Raw genomic sequence first — 19,512 nt, 5'->3', positions numbered from 1 at the left:
CCAAAGTTGGTGACATCACAATTCCAGACTACAAGCTCTATTACAAAGCTGTTATCTTCAAGGTGGTATGGTACTGGCACAAAAACAGACATATAGATCAATGGAACAGAATAGAAAGCCCATAAAAAGACCCTCAACTCTATGGTTAACTACTCTTTGACAAAGCAGGAAAGAATGTCCAATGGAAAAAAGACAGTCCCTTCAACAAATGGTGTTGGGAAAATTGGACAGCCACATGCAGAAAAATGAAATTGGACCATTTCCTTATACCACACAGAAAAATAGACTCCAAATGGATGAAATACCTCAATGTGAGAAAGGAATCCATCAAAATCCTTGAGGAGAACACAGGCAGCAGCCTCTTTGACCTCAGTCGCAGCAACTTCTTCCTAGAAATATTGCCAAAGACAAGGGAAGCAAGGGCAAAAATGAACTATTGGGATTTCATCAAGATCGAAAGCTTTTGCACAGCAAAGGAAACAGTTAACAAAACCAAAAGATAACTGACAGAATGGGAGAAGATATTTGCAAACGACATATCAGATAAAGGGCTAGCATCCAAAATCTATAAAAAGCTTATCAAACTCAACACCCAAAGAACAAATAATCCAATCAAGAAATGGGCAGAGGACATGAACAGACAGTTTTACAAAGAAGACATCCAGATGTCCAACAGACACATGAAAAAGTGCTCCACATCATTCGGCATCAGGGAAATACAAATCAAAACCACAATGAGATTTCACCTCACACCAGTCAGAATGGCTAAAATTAACAAGTCAGGAAACAACAGATGCTGGCTAGGATGTGGAGAAAGGGGAACCCTCCTACACTGTTGGTGGGAAGTGCAAGCTGGTGCAGCCACTCTGGAAAACAGCATGGAATTTCCTCAAAACGTTGAAAATAGGGGCGCCTGTGTGGCTCAGTGGGTTAAGCCTCTGCCTTCAGCTCAGGTCATGATCCCAGGGTCCTGGGATCGAGCCCCGCATCGGGCTCTCTGCTCGGCGGGGAGCCTGCCTCCCCTCTCTCTCTGCCTGCCTCTCTGCCTACTTGTGATCTCTGTCTGTCAAATAAATAAATAAAATCTTTAAAAAAAAGAAAAAAAAAAAAACGTTGAAAATAGAGCTACCCTATGACCCAGCAATCGCACTACTGGACATTTACCCTAAAAATACACATGTAGTAATCCAAAGGGGCACATGCATCCAAATGTTTATAGCAGCAATGTCTACAATAGCCAAACTATGGAAAGAACCTAGATGTCCATCAACAGATGAATGGATAAGGAAGAAGTGGTATATATACAATGGAATACTATGCAGCCATCAAAAGAAATGAAATCTTGCCATTTGCAATGACATGGATGGAACTAGAGGGTATTATGCTGAGTGAAATAAGTCAATCAGGGAAAAACAATTATCAAATGATTTCCCTAAAAAGAGGAATTTGAGAGGCAAAGTGGAGAGTTTGAGGGGGAGGGAAGGAAAAAAATGAAACAAGATGGGATTGGGAGGGAGACAAACCATAGGAGACTCTTAATCTCACAATAGAAACTGAGGGTTGCCAGCTGGGAGGGCGGAAGGGAGAGGGTGGTTGGGTTATGGACATTGGGGAGGGTATGTGCTATGGTGAGTGCTATGAAGTGCATAAGTCTGACATTTCAGAGACCTGTACCCCTGGGGCTAATAATACATTATATGTTAATAAAAATAAAGTTTAAAAAAAGAAGATTAAAAAAGAAGTAATTTTCAGGCAACCTAAAAAAATCAGAAGTCATTAGCGTGATGTTTAGAAGATGCCTTAAGTATACATTTACCTGTAGAACTAAAATTCACTTACGGTTTTAGAGAAAACAGTATAGTTACAATCCTGTAAAAGGATAGGTACACTATAGTTACTTTATACTGCATGTGGAAAGAAAGAAGAGATACCAACTTATGTAGTCCAAAATTGGCACACAAAAACAATTTGAACCTGATTATAAACTTCTACATTTAAATTCCAGTCTATAGAAAATACTGCAGATGGATAAGCAAGCTAAATGACACCACAGGAAGAAATGTGCAAATTCTAGAATTCCTTAGGACACCTGACCTGGTTTCTTCAATAAATCAATGGCATAAAAAACTAAAGGAGATAAGATCATTCTATATCACAAATAATCTTTAAAGCATAACCAAATTCAGTGAAAATACTTTTCTTAGATTTTAATTCAAACTAATCACAAAGATATTTTTAGATAATTGATGAAATTTGAGCTAGGTATTAGATCATAATAAAAATTATAATTATGCAGGATGTGATAATGGCACTATGGTTATGTAAGAAAATGTCTCCCCCATTTTTGAGATGCATATTGACATTTAGGAGTTGAAATGACATGACTTTGGGATTCACTTTAAAACACTTTAGTAAAAACAATCAGAGAATAGTCAAGTAAGTCAAAATGTTGATGGCTGTTCAAGTTAGATGGCTAGATAATTTTTCATAACAAAAATTATAGAAGGGGAAAAATGGCACTCAAATGTATTCCTATCACATCCTAGGAGACTGTAAATGTTATACCTTCCTTGGAAAAAAGGGTTCTTCAGATATAATTAAGTTGAGGACCTTGGGATGAGATCATCTTGGATTATCTGAACATTACCTAAATCCAATGACAAAATTTTTGTAGGAGAAACACGAAGGAGAACAGACAGAAGAGTTTTAGGTAATTGGCCATGGAGGCCAACACTGGTGCTATGTAAGTAAGGAATGCCAATTGCAACCAAAAGCTGGAAAAAGCAAGGAATGAGATCTTTCTTGGAGCCTCTGGAGGAAATATAGCCTTTCTCAGTTTGGATGTTGGGCCTCTAGAACTGTGTAAGAATAAATTTCTGTTGTTTTAAGTTGCTAAATTTGTGATAGCATGTTACAGTAACCCTAGGAAACAAACTAAATTCTTTAATATTCATATTAAAATACCAATAGGCAATGATTTAAAAATAAATGAAATAATGAAAACTAAGATTATAGAATTGAAGATAATCATATTAATTGCATTGATAAAAGTAAGTGGGCTTGCTTTTCTTTTTCATATTATTCAAATTTGTTAACAAAACAAAATCCAGCATAATGCTACATTCTGAAGTCATTCTTTACAAAAGTGTTTCAGAAAAGTTAAAGAAAAAGATGGGGGAAGACAAAGCTACATCAGGAAAATGAAAATAATAAGAAGGCAGATGATCTTAACAATGTAGAATTCAAAACAAAAACACTAATGGAGACAAAGGAAAATATTTAATAAAGTTTACAATTCACAATGAAGATGTACAAATTATTAATATTTATGAAAAAAGTAATACAACAGAAACTTTCAAGAAGTAGCATCCACAGATTTAAGGAGAAATAGAAATAAACTACCAGTAAGAAATCTTAACATACCTCTATCAATTCGAGAAAAATAAAGTAGAAAAATATAAATAAGAATGTAGAACGTTATAGACCACAAAGAAACTTCAACAAATTCCAAAAAGTAGAAATAATACAATCACCACTCTTTGATCATAATTCAAAAAAAACCCAAAATTTTTTAAAATAATAATAGTAAAGACAGGATATAAAAGAATAAAAATATATAAAATATAATTAAGACAGTTATCATAGGCCAATTAATGGTATTATGTACTTAAATCAATAAAAACTACCATTAAAAATAATTGAATTTTTTAAATCCAGCTAAAAAAAGTTAGAGAAAGAACCATAACATAAACCAAAAGTGAGAAAGGAATTAATAAAAATAATTAAAGAAAAAAAAAACAATGAAACATAAAAGTAGAGCTAACACACTCAAAGCCCAGACTTTTGAAATTACTAACAAAATCCATTAGCTGAAACAACCAAAGAAAGAAAAGTAGAAAAAAGGACATAGGAAAGATAGGAAATATCATGAAAAGTAGGAATGCCAAAAATAGAGTACTTGGCATAATTCTATGCAAATGTTATTTGCTCTAGATGAAAAGGATAATTTTATCCCCAAAGTGAAACTTAACAAAATTGACCCCAGTAGAAATAGAAAGATTAAACATACCATTTGTCAAAAATAGAAAGAAAAAATGGTTACAGTTCAACTGGGACCGATTAAAGAACAAACAAAAAACAAACAAACAGGGAACTCTACTAATCCTTTAAAATAAGATTATTCCAACACAGCTACTCCAGAGGGAAGATAAAGAAAGAAAACTTCTAAATTACATTTTGAAAGAAGTATAACATTGATTCCCAAACCAAGCAATGATTACAAACAAACAAAAATACTACAACTCAAACTCACCTACAAATACTGAAGAAAAAGCACCTAAAATATTAGCAAAAAAATTGAAAAAATATTTATGATATATTAAAAAATAATACAGCATAAGCAAATGAGGTTTATTTCATTTTATATAAACCCCATATCTTCTGAACTAAGGAGAAAAATGAAGGTCATTTCCATACATTAAGAAACAATATATTACAAGTTTGATACATTCTTTAAAAAAAAAAACTAGAATTAATTGGTACCTCCTTAACTTAATAAAATATATCTACCTCAGTCCAAAGTCTATATCTTAGCTAATGGAAAAATATTAAATATTAGAACTGTACCTGTAAATTTAAAAGACAAAATTTTCCAGTATATCCATTACTATTTAAAATTTTGTTGGAAATTTTAGCCAAATAAACTAAATACAAGGAAGCAATTAAAGCCAAACTACTTGGAAAGAATGAGGTAAATTCTATTTACAAATCAATTATTTTTCTGGATAACACAAAAAAATAATGGAGAAACTACTATAAATGTTTAGACAGCTTGCTAACATAGGTTATAAAATCAATATCAAAATTTTAGACTTCATATATACAAATAAACCTGGCTAAAACCCCATCTATGATAGCAAACATGCATATTTAGATTAACAAATTATATACATAGATGTATTAATATACTTATGCATGTGCATATACCTATAAATTAAGAAGTAAACTTACCAAGAAATATACAAAACCTACACACTGAAATCACCAAAAACACAAAAGTATATGTGAACAAAAAGACTAAGTGCCATGAAGACATCAGCACTCCCTAAGTTAATTTGTAAATTTAATGTAAACTCTATACAAATATCATCAAGAATATTTGTTCTTGAGCTAGGTAACATTATCATATAGTTCATTTGGCAAATAAATAAATAAGAATAGACATGAAATCCCTGAAAAAGGATTAATGTCTAGAAGCCCTCCCATATATCAATATATATTGTACAGTTTCTATTATTAAGGTCTAAATGTGCAAATAGGCAAACATATCAATGGCACAGAATTTTTTTTTGTTTTTTTTTAAAGATTTTGTTTATTTATTTGACAGACAGAGATCACAAGTAGACCTAGAGGCAGGTAGTGACAGAGAGAAGGCAAAGCAGGCTCCCTGCTGAGCAGAGAGACCCTGGGATCATACCTGAGCTGAAGGCAGAGGCTTTAACCCAGTGAGCCACCCAGACACCCCAGAGGCATAGAATTTTAACACACATACACACATGTTTGCATGGTTGTAAATTTTTGAAAAATAATTGCACAGCAAGACTTTTTAATAATTGGTATTGGGAGATCTGGATAGGGAAAATAACATTGTATCCATTCTTCATACCATACATGGTGGCAAATTCCAAATGGATCAATTCCCAGCAGCAATTAATTAATGAAACCATAGGTGAATTGTAATGTGACCTAGGTGTGAGGGAAACTTTCCTGCTATGATTTAGAAACTGAAAACTACAAGGATGAAAAGTCTTCATTTTTATTACATAAAACATGCATGACTGAAAAAAAAATAAAATGACAAAGTGGGAAAAAAAGCTCAAACATCTATCAAAGAAAAACAGTTAACATCACAAATATACAAAGTGCTTCTAAAATTGTGAAGGAAAAAGTCCACAAATTCTACAATAATTTCCTGGAATTAAGAACAGAGTTCACAGTAAAAGAACTGCAAATAGCACCTAACCATATGAAATAAATATTCAGTCACACTTGTGATAAAAAAAAATGCAAACTAAAATCACACTGAGATATTTTTCACCTATCATATTAGCAAAAATCCCAAATTTAGTACTTACTTCTGGGGAAGCTATAGGTAAACAGGTATTCTCAAATATTGCTGTGGGAAAGGAAAGCAATACAATCATTATTGAGGGAAATTTGAAACTAGCTAGCAAGTCATATACTTACCCCTCAGCCCGCAATTTGGTTGCTAGGAATCAATACCAAATATAGATGAAAAGACATAAATTAGTTTACCAGGAGTTAGGAACCTGCAATGCCATAGGAAATATAGATGGTAATGATTTCCTCAGTCATTCTTCAGCGAGATCTATGACTATTTTCTTGTCTAAAGTCTCTGTACACTAAGAATAACCAGATATTGTCAGGCTATGAGACACAGAATCTACATTGACATTGATCTCTAAAGATACAAAGAATCACTATGGCCTCTTTTAGAGGCAGGGGCAAATGACTTGGGCGCAGATGAGGTAATAAATGGCATTCTGGCTAAAATCTAGTTTATAGTGGTTTCACTAGACACACAGACCCACATGATATCTGAATATATAATTGGGATAGGTATTCTTAGCAGATGGAGTAATCCTTGCATTGGTTCCTTGGTCTTTAGGTTAAGAGCTATCATAGTGGGGATTACCAAAAGGAAGACTTGGGATCTGTGTTCTCCACCCTTCTCACCTCTGAGATAACATAGAAAATCAAAGAAAATATTGCATCCTGGAGATGGAGTGGTGTAGAAGATGGTAGATGATAGAGTAGTGGTCCCTATCATATTATATCCATTTATATCACTAATTGGCTCCTACAAAAAACACATATCCTGGAGAATGACTATACATTGCTGCTAACTCAACCAAGTAGTAGCCCATTTGTCATGTCATTTTTACTCCAGCACATTAATAAGCCCTCAAGTACGTGATATGTAGTAGATTGAGAGAATGTGTGAGTGACTCTGTGTGTGTGTATTTTTTTTATTCCAATCAGGAAAAAGAAACAGAAAAGGTTTGCAGTCATATGGAATATCCAACAACAACAACAAAAAACCAATCACAGTTTGCCTTAAATTTAAGTTTACTTCCTAGCTCCATATTATTATTCAGTCCAAGGAGACCTGAATCATATGGGCATGCCCCAGAACATCACACTGATCCATTATATCAGTGATATCATGTGATCAGGCAGGATAAGCAAAAGGTGGTTGGCACACTGCAAACCTTGGCAAGACACACGAGCTCCAGATGAAAGGAAGAAAACATCTATGAAGATTTAGGTATCTGCCATATCAGCAAAATTTTAGGAGATCCAGTGGTCAGGGGAATGGCAGGACACTTTCTCCAGATTAGATGACAAATTATCGCATCTTGCATCCTGAAGTACAAAGTAGGAAAAACAGTGCTGCTTCAACTTTTTTAAGTTTCTGAAGGCAGCACATTCCTCACATAGGAATACCGATCTGGTCTGTATCCTGAATAACATAAATCCTGCTATCTTTGACTAGAGCTGGAGCACAAAATGGATATGAAACAGGTTCAGACAATGATATAATAAACCTGCTGCTTAGGCTATACAGGTTAGTAGATCTTATAACAAAATTGAAGTCTCAGTGATAGAAAAAGTTAGTGAGAAATTCATAGCAAGCCGCAGTAGCTGAATCGCACTACACGCGGCTGGGGTAATGGAACAAGGTAGTGCCATTTGCATGAAGAATTGTGTACTTTTTGAAAAATAGCTCGTGGTGAACTATCACCAGGTAATTTGAAACACTTGACAATATAAAACCAAGTGACCATATATATAGAACTGCCTCTCATAAACTGTGTTTGATTCGGTCCACTAAGCCATAAAGTAGGCAGGCTCAGCAGCAATCCATATTAAGATGAAAATGGTACATCTGGGATCAAGCTTAAATAATACTAATGCACTTTAATTAATAAGACACATATGCAGACATCCCAGAATCCTAAATCCCCACCATGCCTACACTATTCTCACAGCAATGGCCATAAGGGAGAAGAGAAGTCAAAAACAAACTGAAGAAGTAGGAAAAAGCCTAAACTTGATTTATAAATGGGTTAGATTGCTTTATCATTATATTTACGATGACATGATGCAATATTGGGATTTCCTTGAAAATAATCAGCAGTGGATAGCACATAGTGATGAAGATTTGTCATGGACTGACTATTGTTAAAACAGGATGACAGGGGGACCTGGCTGGCTCAGTCAGTTGAGCCTCTGATTCTTGGTTTTGTCTGGGGTTGTGCTCTCAGGGTCATGGAATTGAGACTGGTGTCGGGCTTTGCACTCAGTGGAGAGTCTGCTCAAGATTCTTTCTCTGCAGGAGCACCTGGGTGCCTCAGTGGGTTAAAGCCTCTGCCTTCTGGTCAGGTCATGATCCCAGGGTCCTGGGCTCAAGCCTCTCATCGGGCTCTCTGCTCAGCAGGGAGACTTCTTCCATCTCTCTCTGCCTGCCTCTCTGCCTACTTGTGATCTCTGTCTGTCAAATAAATAAATAAATAAAATCCTTTAAAAAAAAAAAAGACTCTTTCTCTGCATTCCTTCTGCCCCTCCTCCTATGCTCTCTCTCTTTCCCTCTCTCTCTAAATAAATAAATCTTTTTTAAAAAACAGCGTGATAATGATAAAAGCTAACAAAGTGGGTTTAGAGGGAACATATCTCAACATAATAAAGGTCATATATGAAAAACCTACAGCTAACATCATAGTGGTGAAAAACTGAGAGCTTTCCCTTTAGAATCAGGAATAATACAAGGATGGTCACTCTAAACACTTTCATTTAAACAAAGTACTTGAGTCTTAACCACAGCAATCAAACAAGAAAAAGAAATAAAAAGCATCCATATTGGAAAGAAAGAAGTTAAACTGTAACTATTTGCAGATGACATGATACTATAAATAGAAAACTCTAAAGGCTCCACTGATGATAGATGATGATGATGATAGATAGATAGATAGATAGATATAGATAGATAGATAATAGATAGATTTATATATAGATAGATAGATACAAAGTAAAAAATGAATTCAGTAAACTTGCAGAATAAAAAACTAATGCACAGAAATTGGAAGTGTTCCCATACACTAAAAATGAAATAGCAGAAAGAGAAATTTTTTTTTTCTTTTCAGCGTAACAGTATTCATTATTTTTGCACCACACCCAGTGCTCCCTGCAATACGTGCCCTCCTTAATACCCACCATCTGGCTCCCCCAACCTCTCACCCCCTGCCCCTTCAAAACCCTCAGGTTGTTTTTCAGAAAGAGAAATTAAGAAAATAATTGCACTTAAAATTCTACCAAAAAGAATGAAATAGCTAGGAATAAACTTAACCAGGAAAGTGAAAGATGTGTACTCTGAAAACTATAAAACATTGATGAAATAAATTTAAGATGACACAAAAAGTGAGAAGATAGCTCATGCTCTTGGATTGGAAGAATTAATATTGTTAAAATGTCTATACTACCCAAAGAATCTACAGATTCAATAAAATCCCTGTCAAAATACCAACATCATTTTTCATAAAACTGGGACAAATAATCCTATAATTTGCATGGAACCACCGAAGACCCTAAATAGCCAAAGCACTCAAGAAAGAACAAAACTGGAGGTATCACAATTCCAGATTTTAAGATATACTTCAAAATTATAGCAATCAGAACAGTATGGTACTGGCACAAAAATAGACACATAGAACAATGAAACAGAACAGAGAGCCTAGAAATAAATCACCATTTAAACTGTCAATTAACCCATGGTAAAGGGGCACAATGGGGAAAAGACAGTCTCTTCAATAAATGGCGTTAGGAAAACTGAACAGCTACATGCAAAAGAATGAAACTGGATCCTTTTTCTTACACTGTACATAAAACTAAAGTCAAATTAAATTAAAGACCTAAATGTGAGACCTGAAAACATAAAACTTCTAAAAGAAGACACAGGCAGTAATTTTTTTGACATCAGTCATGGTAATATTTTTCTAGATATATCTCTTAAAGCAAGGAAAACAAAAGCAAAAACAAACTATTAGCTAAAAAGCTTTTGCACAGTGAAGAAAATCACCAACAAAACAAAAAGGGCAACCTACTGAATGAGAGAAGATATTTGTAAGCTATATAGCAAATAAGGGGTTAATATTCAAAATACATAAAGAATTTATACAACTCAACACCAAGAAAAAAAAAAAACCCTCCAAATGATATAATTAAAAATGGGCAGAGGACCTGAATAGACATTTTTCCAAAGAACATACAGAGATGGCCAATAGACACATGAAAACATACATTGCTAATCATCAGAGAAATGCAAATCAAAACCAGAGAGAAATCACCTTACACCTGTCAGAATCACTTAAATCAAAAATACAAGAAACAATAAGTGTTGGTGAGAACATGGAGGAAAAGGAAGCCTGGTTGCACTGTTGATAGAAATGCAAACTGGTATAGCCACTATGGAAAATAGTATAGGGGGGGTGCCTCAAAAATTAAAAACAGAAATACCATATGATCCAACAATTCCACTACTGAATATTTACCCAAAGAAAACAAAAACACTATTTCAAAAAGATATATGCACCCTTATGTTTATTCCAGCATTATTAACAATAGTCAAGATATGGAAGCAGTCCAACTAACCACTGATAGATGAATGGATAAAGAAGATGCAACACACACACACACACACACACACACACACACACACACTGGAATATTACTCAGCCATAAAAATGATAAGATCTTGCCATTTGCAACAATATGGATGGGTCCAAAAGGTATTATGCTAAGTGAGATAACTCAGAAAAATACCATGATTTCACTTTTATATGAAATCTAAAAAAGCAAAACAAATGAATAAACAAACAAAAAGCAGAATCAGACCTATGAGGCTTCCAGTTAATTCCAGTTATGGAATGAATAAGTCATGGGAATAAAAGGTACAGCATAGGGAATATAATCAATGGTATTTTAATAACATTATGGTGACAGCTGGTAGCTATGCTTGTGGTGAGCATAGCATAAGGTATAGTGTTGTTGAATCATTATGTTGTAGACCTGAAACTAATGTAGCATTATATGTCAATTACAATTGCAGCTAACTAAAAAAAAGAAAAATTGTGTGATGAATACATGGGAATTTATTATGTCATCCTGTCAATTTTTATATGTTTGATATCTTTCATAAGAAACCAATAATTTTCAAATGTGAATTAAAGGTGATGACAGATGTGACAGAAAATAAAGAAGTCCTCAGTAAAATCCCACAATATTAAATCTTCAATATAAAATATTTCTTGAAATGATATTCCATATTTCCAATTATCAAGCCAATTAGTCTACTAAGAAATTTACAGTGATGAATAGCAGTAAACTGGAATGTTGCATTCAAAGGATTATTTTGTATGCAAGGGTCATTTTGTGCCTATCATGTTCACAAGGCGCCTACAGCTGAATTAAACCATAAAAATGAATAATGTCTTTATGTTCAAAATCAAAAGTCTACAATATATTTATTGTCCTGATACCACAAAATGTTCAGTTTGGAATCCAGTTTCTTTTGCATTTAAGTAGAATAAATCTCTTAATTATGCAGTCACATAAGTAGAATCACAGCATGTTAAAGTTCAAAGAAAATTGAAAGATCATTTACTCTAATTCTTGTATTTTACAAATGTGCAAACTAGATGTTTTGAAGTTCCCAAAGTTTCATTGAGCGAGCTGAGACAAAAACCAAAAACTGCCTCCCAACTTAGAGTTTCTTCTACTACCCAACCTAAAAACATGATATGAGACAGTGTCCCTTTCAAAGAGATTCATTCTGATTGTTGCTAATGCAAACTCTTGAATGAATACGGAAGAAAGATTTGACCCTTCACACTCCTTTCTAATAACTCCATCTCCACCACTTTCCTAATAGACAGTGAATGCCTTAAAGAAGCCTTTGTATCTGCTATTGTTATTAACCTTGATTCCCTGAGATCTATCAGAGTGCCTGACATGTAATAGGCAGCTAATAATGCTCTCTGGAATTAAGGGATGTGATGTGGTAGACCTATATGTTAAAAATTGCAAACTGTATTTAAAGAAAAATGATTGCCACTTTTTGTCAAGGAGATGACAAAGGTGATATGATATGTTGCTGGTACATAGACATAAATAGATATGGGGCACTATTGTTCATTTATTATTTGCTTTTTATTTGTGTAACAAAATAAAACTCACTTCTAGTAGTCCAGGTTGGTATATACAGTATGTAAAGTGTCTCTTGATTTATGTAAGGTTCATAAAATCTCAACATGTAATTTTATTTACTCTAACTAATGAAGAAAAATTGGTAAAGTTTTAATATAATATATGAAACTTTTACAGTTCATAATCAGAATACATGCTAAGATCTTATCACTATTTCTCCCAAGTAATTAAAACTTTTTTAGAAAGAATATAACTATTTTTTCAACTGCCAAAGAAATAAAAAATCCCTAACTTCATTTTAATGTCTGAAAAAATTTATGAAACAGTTTTAAACACAATAATAAACTATAATAAATAAATTCTTATTTATTGGTATTTTCTTTGTGAAGAGAATTCATTTTTTGCTCCTTTGCGCAGTATCTCTAACAATGTAGGAAAGTTCTTTGACTATGAACAGCTTTATGTGAATCAGTAGAAACATTTTACTGTTCTGGATAAATGAGTTATAGCAAATTAAATAGCTGATTCTTGTGTTTATGAGGGCTTCTTAGTGCACCCTTGTGGTAAAGTAATAAGTTACAAATACAATCTTAAAAATTTCAGAGCACAAAGTCAGCCCTAAAAGAAATGACTCTGAGTCATCTGTTTGGTATTTTCAGGAAGAACTAGCCATTGTCCTACCTGGTCATGGAAAAAAGTTTAGTGGGGTTTTATTTTGTAAAAAGGAGTTATAAAATACATGATTTGAATGAGAAGATTTAGGACAAAAAGATAATCTCATTTTTTTCAGGCCATTGAAAGTAATGTTGAATAATATCAACACTGAACAGATACTAGTTGATGTATTTATTCCAAATCGGTTGTTTAAACTTCTGTGCTCTAAGATATGAGAAAATGATATTCAGACAATGCTTCCTAAGTTTCCCAACTTGTCAAATCTAGTCACAACTCTTACCTTATTTTTTGAGCTGAACAAAAGAAATATTGTCCCATACAGAAATGGATGTTGTGTTCACATTAACTGATATACAAGTGAGACACAACAGAGTACTTAGTTTTTTTTTAAATTAGGAAAAGGGATATATCTTTTAAATAAGACAACAAAGAAAAACATTTGTAGATTGAATTTAATCTTTGGACAGCAAATTTGAAATTCCCAACAAAATTAACTTTTTAAAAAAGTTAGTACTTTTAAACATGCATATATACTACTTTTATTATATTTCTATACACATGTACATCATAATAAATAGAATTTGTCTGGGATATGTAAGTTTATATAATAACAAAATTCAGTCTAAAAATGTTGTATTTTTCTATAACTTCTAGAAAACTTACACTTAACTCAGATAATTTTGTACCAAAGAGAATCTCTTCCAAAGGTAAACCAGATTTATATGCAGAATGTTTATATCATTAATGTTTGTAATAGCAAAAGTTTAAAGACAGTCAAAAATATATTGACAAGTAAGTAAATGACTAAATTCTTATATATTTATAAAATATAATAATGTCAAATAATGAATAAATAAACATTATATACAACAACACTAATGAAAGTAAGCAATCTAAATTTAGATGAGAAAAGTACAAAAAGTAAAAATACTGCATAATATATTTTTATAAGCTAAAAATGTAAAACAATTAAATGTAAAAAAAAAAAAAAAAAAAGGAAAACAGGGGCACCTGGGTGGCTCAATGGGTTAAGCCTCTGCCTTTGGCTCAAGTCACGGTCTCAGGATCCTGGGGTCGAGCCCCACATCAGGCTCTCTGCTCAGTAGGGAACCTGTTTCCCCTTCCATCTCTGCCTGCCTCACTGCCTACTTATGATCTCTCTCTCTGTCAAATAAATAAATAAAATCTTTAAAAAAAATGTAAAACAAAACAATTTGCTTGATAAAACTACTTAGCTATAACTAAGACATATTTTTAAAAGCAAGATAAGGGACGCCTGGGTGGCTCAGTTGGTTAAGCAGCTGCCTTCGGCTCAGGTCATGATCCCAGCGTCCTGGGATCGAGTCCCACATCGGGCTCCTTGCTCTGCAGGGAGCCTGCTTCTCCCTCTGCCTCTGCCTGCCATTCTGTCTGCCTGTGCTCGCTCTCTCTCTCTCTCTCATAAATAAATATAATCTTAAAAAAAAAAAAATAAATAAAAAAAAATAAAAAAAATAAAAGCAAGATAATATCCATGTATGATCCAAGATAATAGTAATAATTAGAAGGTGATGACAAGTAGTGTGCAGAAATGTCAAGAACCAGATCATTAGATGTTCTAGTTTGGGTACTAGGTTAACTGATATCTGTTGTATCATTGCTTGCAAACAAAAACAAACTAATAAATAAGGTTTGCAAGAGTCATTGATGAGAGTAAGTGATGAAGATAAATATTAACCCAATTCTGTATTCCCAGGATACAAACAAAGAAACAATAGGATATAAAAGAAGCCACATTTTAATTTATATACCAGTTCTGCAAAGTAAAAAAAAAAAAAAAAAAAATATATATATATATATATATATATATATATATATATATATATAAAATAGTTACCTAACATTGCTAGACATTGTAGATGTTCTAAAATTTTATAGTTCACCTCTGAACCAATAAGTGGCCTTTTTTTTTCTTTTCAGCGTAACAGTATTCATTGTTTTTGCACCACACCCAGTGCTCCATGCAATCCGTGCCCTCTCTAATACCCACCACCTGGTTCCCCCAACCCCCCCGGCCCCCGCCCCTTCAAAACCCTCAGATTGTTTTTCAGAGTCCAAGTCTCTCATCGTTCACCTCCCCCTCCAATTTTCCTCAACTCCCTTCTCCTCTCCATCTCCCCTTGTCCTCCATGCTATTTGTTATGCTCCACAAATAAGTGAAACCATATGATAACTGACTCTCTCTGCTTGACTTATTTCACTCAACATAATCTCTTCCAGTCCCGTCCATGTTGCTACAAAAGTTGGGTATTGATCCTTTCTGATGGAGGCATAATTCTCCATAGTATATATGGACCACATCTTCCTTATCCATTCATCCACTGAAGGACATCTTGGTTCTTTCCACAGTTTGGTGACCGTGGCCATTGCTGCTATAAACATTGGGGTACAGATGGACCTTCTTTTCACTACATCTGTATCTTTGGGGTAAATACCCAGTAGTGCAATTGCAGGATCATACGGAAGCTCTATTTTTAATTTCTTGAGGAATCTCCACACTGTTCTCCTTTTAGTTATTTATTCATACACACGTACAGAAAAGGAGAAACTAATGTGCATTGTTGATGCATATGTGTACCCAAATCAAGCATTGTGCTTTGCACTACCTGTACTTAATATTTTATGACAAATGAATATATGATTCAAATATTAACCGAGTCTATATTCAAGAAGTTCTCAAAAATTAAAAGCAGGGAAAATTATTTTTCCAAAAACATCATTGTACATATACTTTAAAGTAATTCAAATTAAAAATATACCTTTGAGTTATGTTCCAAAAAACAGTTCTATATGTCAATAATTAACATTGTAGTTTTTTATGAGAATGTTCTTTTGAGGAACTTTATCTAAAGTATAGAAAAAAAGATTTTGTTTTTTATTTTTATCCTCTAACCATTTTTTTTTAATTTTAAATGCCATCTTTTCTTTCTAGTTAAATAATTTCTGCTTGGTGGCTTGTAATAGGACTAGGAATTCTGCCCACCACCAGTCAAGACAAATAGCCTTTGCCTCATTAGAGAATCTGGTGTGTTATGAGAAAAAGCCAAGGCAAGAGGAACCTGGAACATGAGATAGGCCACGGATACTGGAAAGGATTTTAAGAAGATGCCAGCTGGCCTGGGGAAGGACTAGAAGGGCCTTTCCTGGAATAAAATTGAATTAGCATGCCAACCTTGAATGGGGGAAAATCTGGCACTAAACAGAGAACACTGGAGAAAGGCCAAAAAACTCAGTAGGAGTGATGAGAAAAGGGAGCAGGTGGATAAACTCCACTGCAAACTTGAGCTGTTGAAACAGCCATCTTCCTAACTATTCAGCAGAAATAGAAAGATGATGAGAATATAAGCATTAGTAACATAATTTTATTTAGAATTCATTTGATTTTTTTTAAAGTCACAAATACCCCAGATCAATTTCTATTTTCACCTCCATCCTCCCCACACAAACCCTAAATAACAATATGCTAAAGGAAGTTTGTATTGTGGGCCTGTTATGTGCTAGGTACTGAGTTAAACCTAGGGACAATATATTTTAAATGAGAAAGGATGAGTAGGAGACAGCTAGGAGAAAAGTGCAAGGATGTAGTGACTATCTAAAGACACAAGACTATCCACACCTTTGAAGAGCTCCACAATGAGCATGATGGGAGTATAAGGTCTGAAAGGAAGTACTAGAAACTGTTGGATTAGATGGCTTAAGGCCAGATTTTATTTATTTATTTATTTTTTAAGATTTTTATTTATTTATTTACTTATTTGACAGAGATCACAAGCAGGCAGAGAGGCAGGCAGAGAGAGGAGGAAGCAGGATCTATGCTAAGCAGAGAGCCCAACGTGAGGCTCAACCCCAGGACTCTGGGATCATTACCTGTGTTGAAGGCAGAGGGTTTAACCCACTGATCCACCCAGGTGCCCCCTTAAGCCCAGATTTTAAAAGAAGCCCTGTAAACTTTACTAAGCTTTTATTAGATTTTATTCTTCATGTTAAATGCTTTAAGAAGCCATGAAGTTTTTCAGTATTTGACCAACTGTGTATTTTAAAAGAATTACTCTGATTGTAGCAAAAGGAAGTTACTAGAATGGAAGAAGGAAGAGAAGTCAAGAAATTTAAATGTCCAGAATAAAAGAGAACTAAAGTAGAAATGGTGGGATTTTCACATCTGGCCCAAAAGGAGCCAAATAGTCCCAAATAGCACTGAATTTACCTTCCTACTTGAAACAACTAAAAAAGGCAAATAAAATTTATAAAACAATATTTTCAATATGTCAAATGAAGGATGGTCATCCCTGCAAGATGGGACACAAATGAGGTGAGTTCTGCTACTGCCCCAGCTTACTAACTTGAAAGGATGTCCAGGCTTTTGTGCAAGCAGGGGTTACAGAGAAAGAGAATGGCAGACTCCCTAGATAGAGAAAACTGTACTGGAAATCCAGAAAGACCAAGGTGACAAGAATCAAAGGAAAGAGCACCAGTGAGAAGATAGCTTCTCAGAGAATGAACCCATGGAACTATTGAGGGTTTGCCTCCAGGATACAGACAAGCACTCACTGGTGCATGGATGTGAGGAGACTACCCATGGCTGAGGAAAAAAAAAAAAAAAAGAACAACACCTGAACTAGATAGAGCAGTCCCTCGTGCTTACCTAGGACCAGAAATACTGACAGCTCCCACCAGCCAGAGTGGGAAACCTCATAGTTCAAGGCACATTGTGTAGAGTACTCAGAAGGGTCTTGATTTAGTAATGGAGTAAGATTAGTACTAGGTTAAATCCAGCTCTTGTCCTGAAAAACAAATTGTAAAAACAAGAACAGTATGAATTAAATTCTTTTCAAGTAACTTAACTTCACTGAGAATAAAGGCCAAGAATATTTCTAGAAATGCAAAAGTATATAGCACCCAACAAAGTAAGATTTATATTTCCTGTCATTTGATTAAAAAAAAAATCAACAAGCATCCAAAGAAGCAGGAAATTATGTTTGGAGAAAAAGCAATCAATTTTAACTGACCCAGAACTGAAACAGATGTTAGAATTAGCAGACAGAACATGAAAACACATTCATCATTATAATTGTTTTTTATATATTCAAAAGCTAGAAAGATTGAGCATATTAAGTAGAGACATAGAAATATATATATGTATATATGTATATATATATATATATATGTATATATGTATATGTATATGTATGTATTTAAGATTAGGTAGTGTGATTCCTCTAGCTTCATTCTTCTTTTTCAAAACTGCTTGGGCTAGTCTAGTTCTTTTGCCTTTGCATATTTATTTTAAGATCTATTTGTCTATGATTACAAGAAAAAAATCTTGCTGAAAATTTGATAGGAATTGTATTTAACCAGTTTGTGCAGAATTGACATCTTCATTATGTTGAGCTTTCCAATCCATGAACATAGTTTCCCTCTCCATTTCTTTAGATCTTCTTTATTTCTTTCATCATGGTTTTGTAATTTTTAACATATAGATACATTAATGAGTTTTGATGTGTTGAACTAGTTTTGCATAATTGGAATAAAATCTACTTGGTCATTTTGTATAATTTTTTCAATATATTGCTGGATTCAATTCACTAATATTTTGTTAAAGATTTTTGTGTCTATGTTCATGAGAAATTAGCTTGCTTTTTTCTGCAATCTTCATCTGGTTTTGGTGATAGGGTTATGTTAGTCCCCCAAAAGTGTTGGGAAGTATTGCTTCCTTTTTCCTTTTCTAGAAGAGATTGTGTAGATCTGATATTATTTCTTCTTAATATAGAAATGGTAGAATTGTCCTGTGAAACCACCTTGAAAATTGTTTTCCAGAGCTTTCAAATTACAGATCAATTCACATTATCTATTTCATCTTCAGTGAGTTTTTGTGGTTTATAGTAGTTGATGTGATTGGTCTAGTTAATTATATTTTGCTAATACTAGTATTCTGATTTGGATAATATATTGTGTAAGATGTCACCATTGACAGAAGCTGGATGATGCATACGTGGACCTTCTCTGTACTATTTTTGCAACTTCTGCTGAGTCTAAAATTTTTTTAAGATTTTAAAAAATTTTTAAGTGATCTCTACATCCATGTGGTGCTCAAACAAACAACCCTGAGATCAAGAGTAGTATGTTCCACCCACTGAGCCTTTCAGGAAACCCCCAAGCCTATAATTTTTTTCCAAAATAAAAAGTTGAATAAGAAGAAGTGCATGGGCTCCTCGATGGCTCAGTGGGTTAAGCATCTGACTCTGGCTCAGGTCCTGATCCCCCAGTCATGTGACCAAGCCCTCCATCAATCTGTGTGCTCAGAGTGGGTTCTGTTTCAGATTCTCTCTCTCTCTCTCTCTCATTCTCTCTCTCTCACATAAATAAATAAATAAATAAATAAATAAATAAAATCTTTAGAAAAAGAAGTACATACATTTTTAATAGTAATTATTAATAATTTGTTAAATTGTGCAAAATTCAACTATTTAGTTCTAGGAAAGAATTTTTATCATGTGATTTTTAGATTGTTGTTTAATT

This window comes from Lontra canadensis, unplaced genomic scaffold (genome assembly GCF_010015895.1).
Source record: "Lontra canadensis isolate GAN:19392208 unplaced genomic scaffold, GSC_riverotter_1.0 scaffold23, whole genome shotgun sequence".
Taxonomy (NCBI): domain Eukaryota; kingdom Metazoa; phylum Chordata; class Mammalia; order Carnivora; family Mustelidae; genus Lontra; species Lontra canadensis.
Note: the sequence above shows the minus strand (reverse complement) of the source record.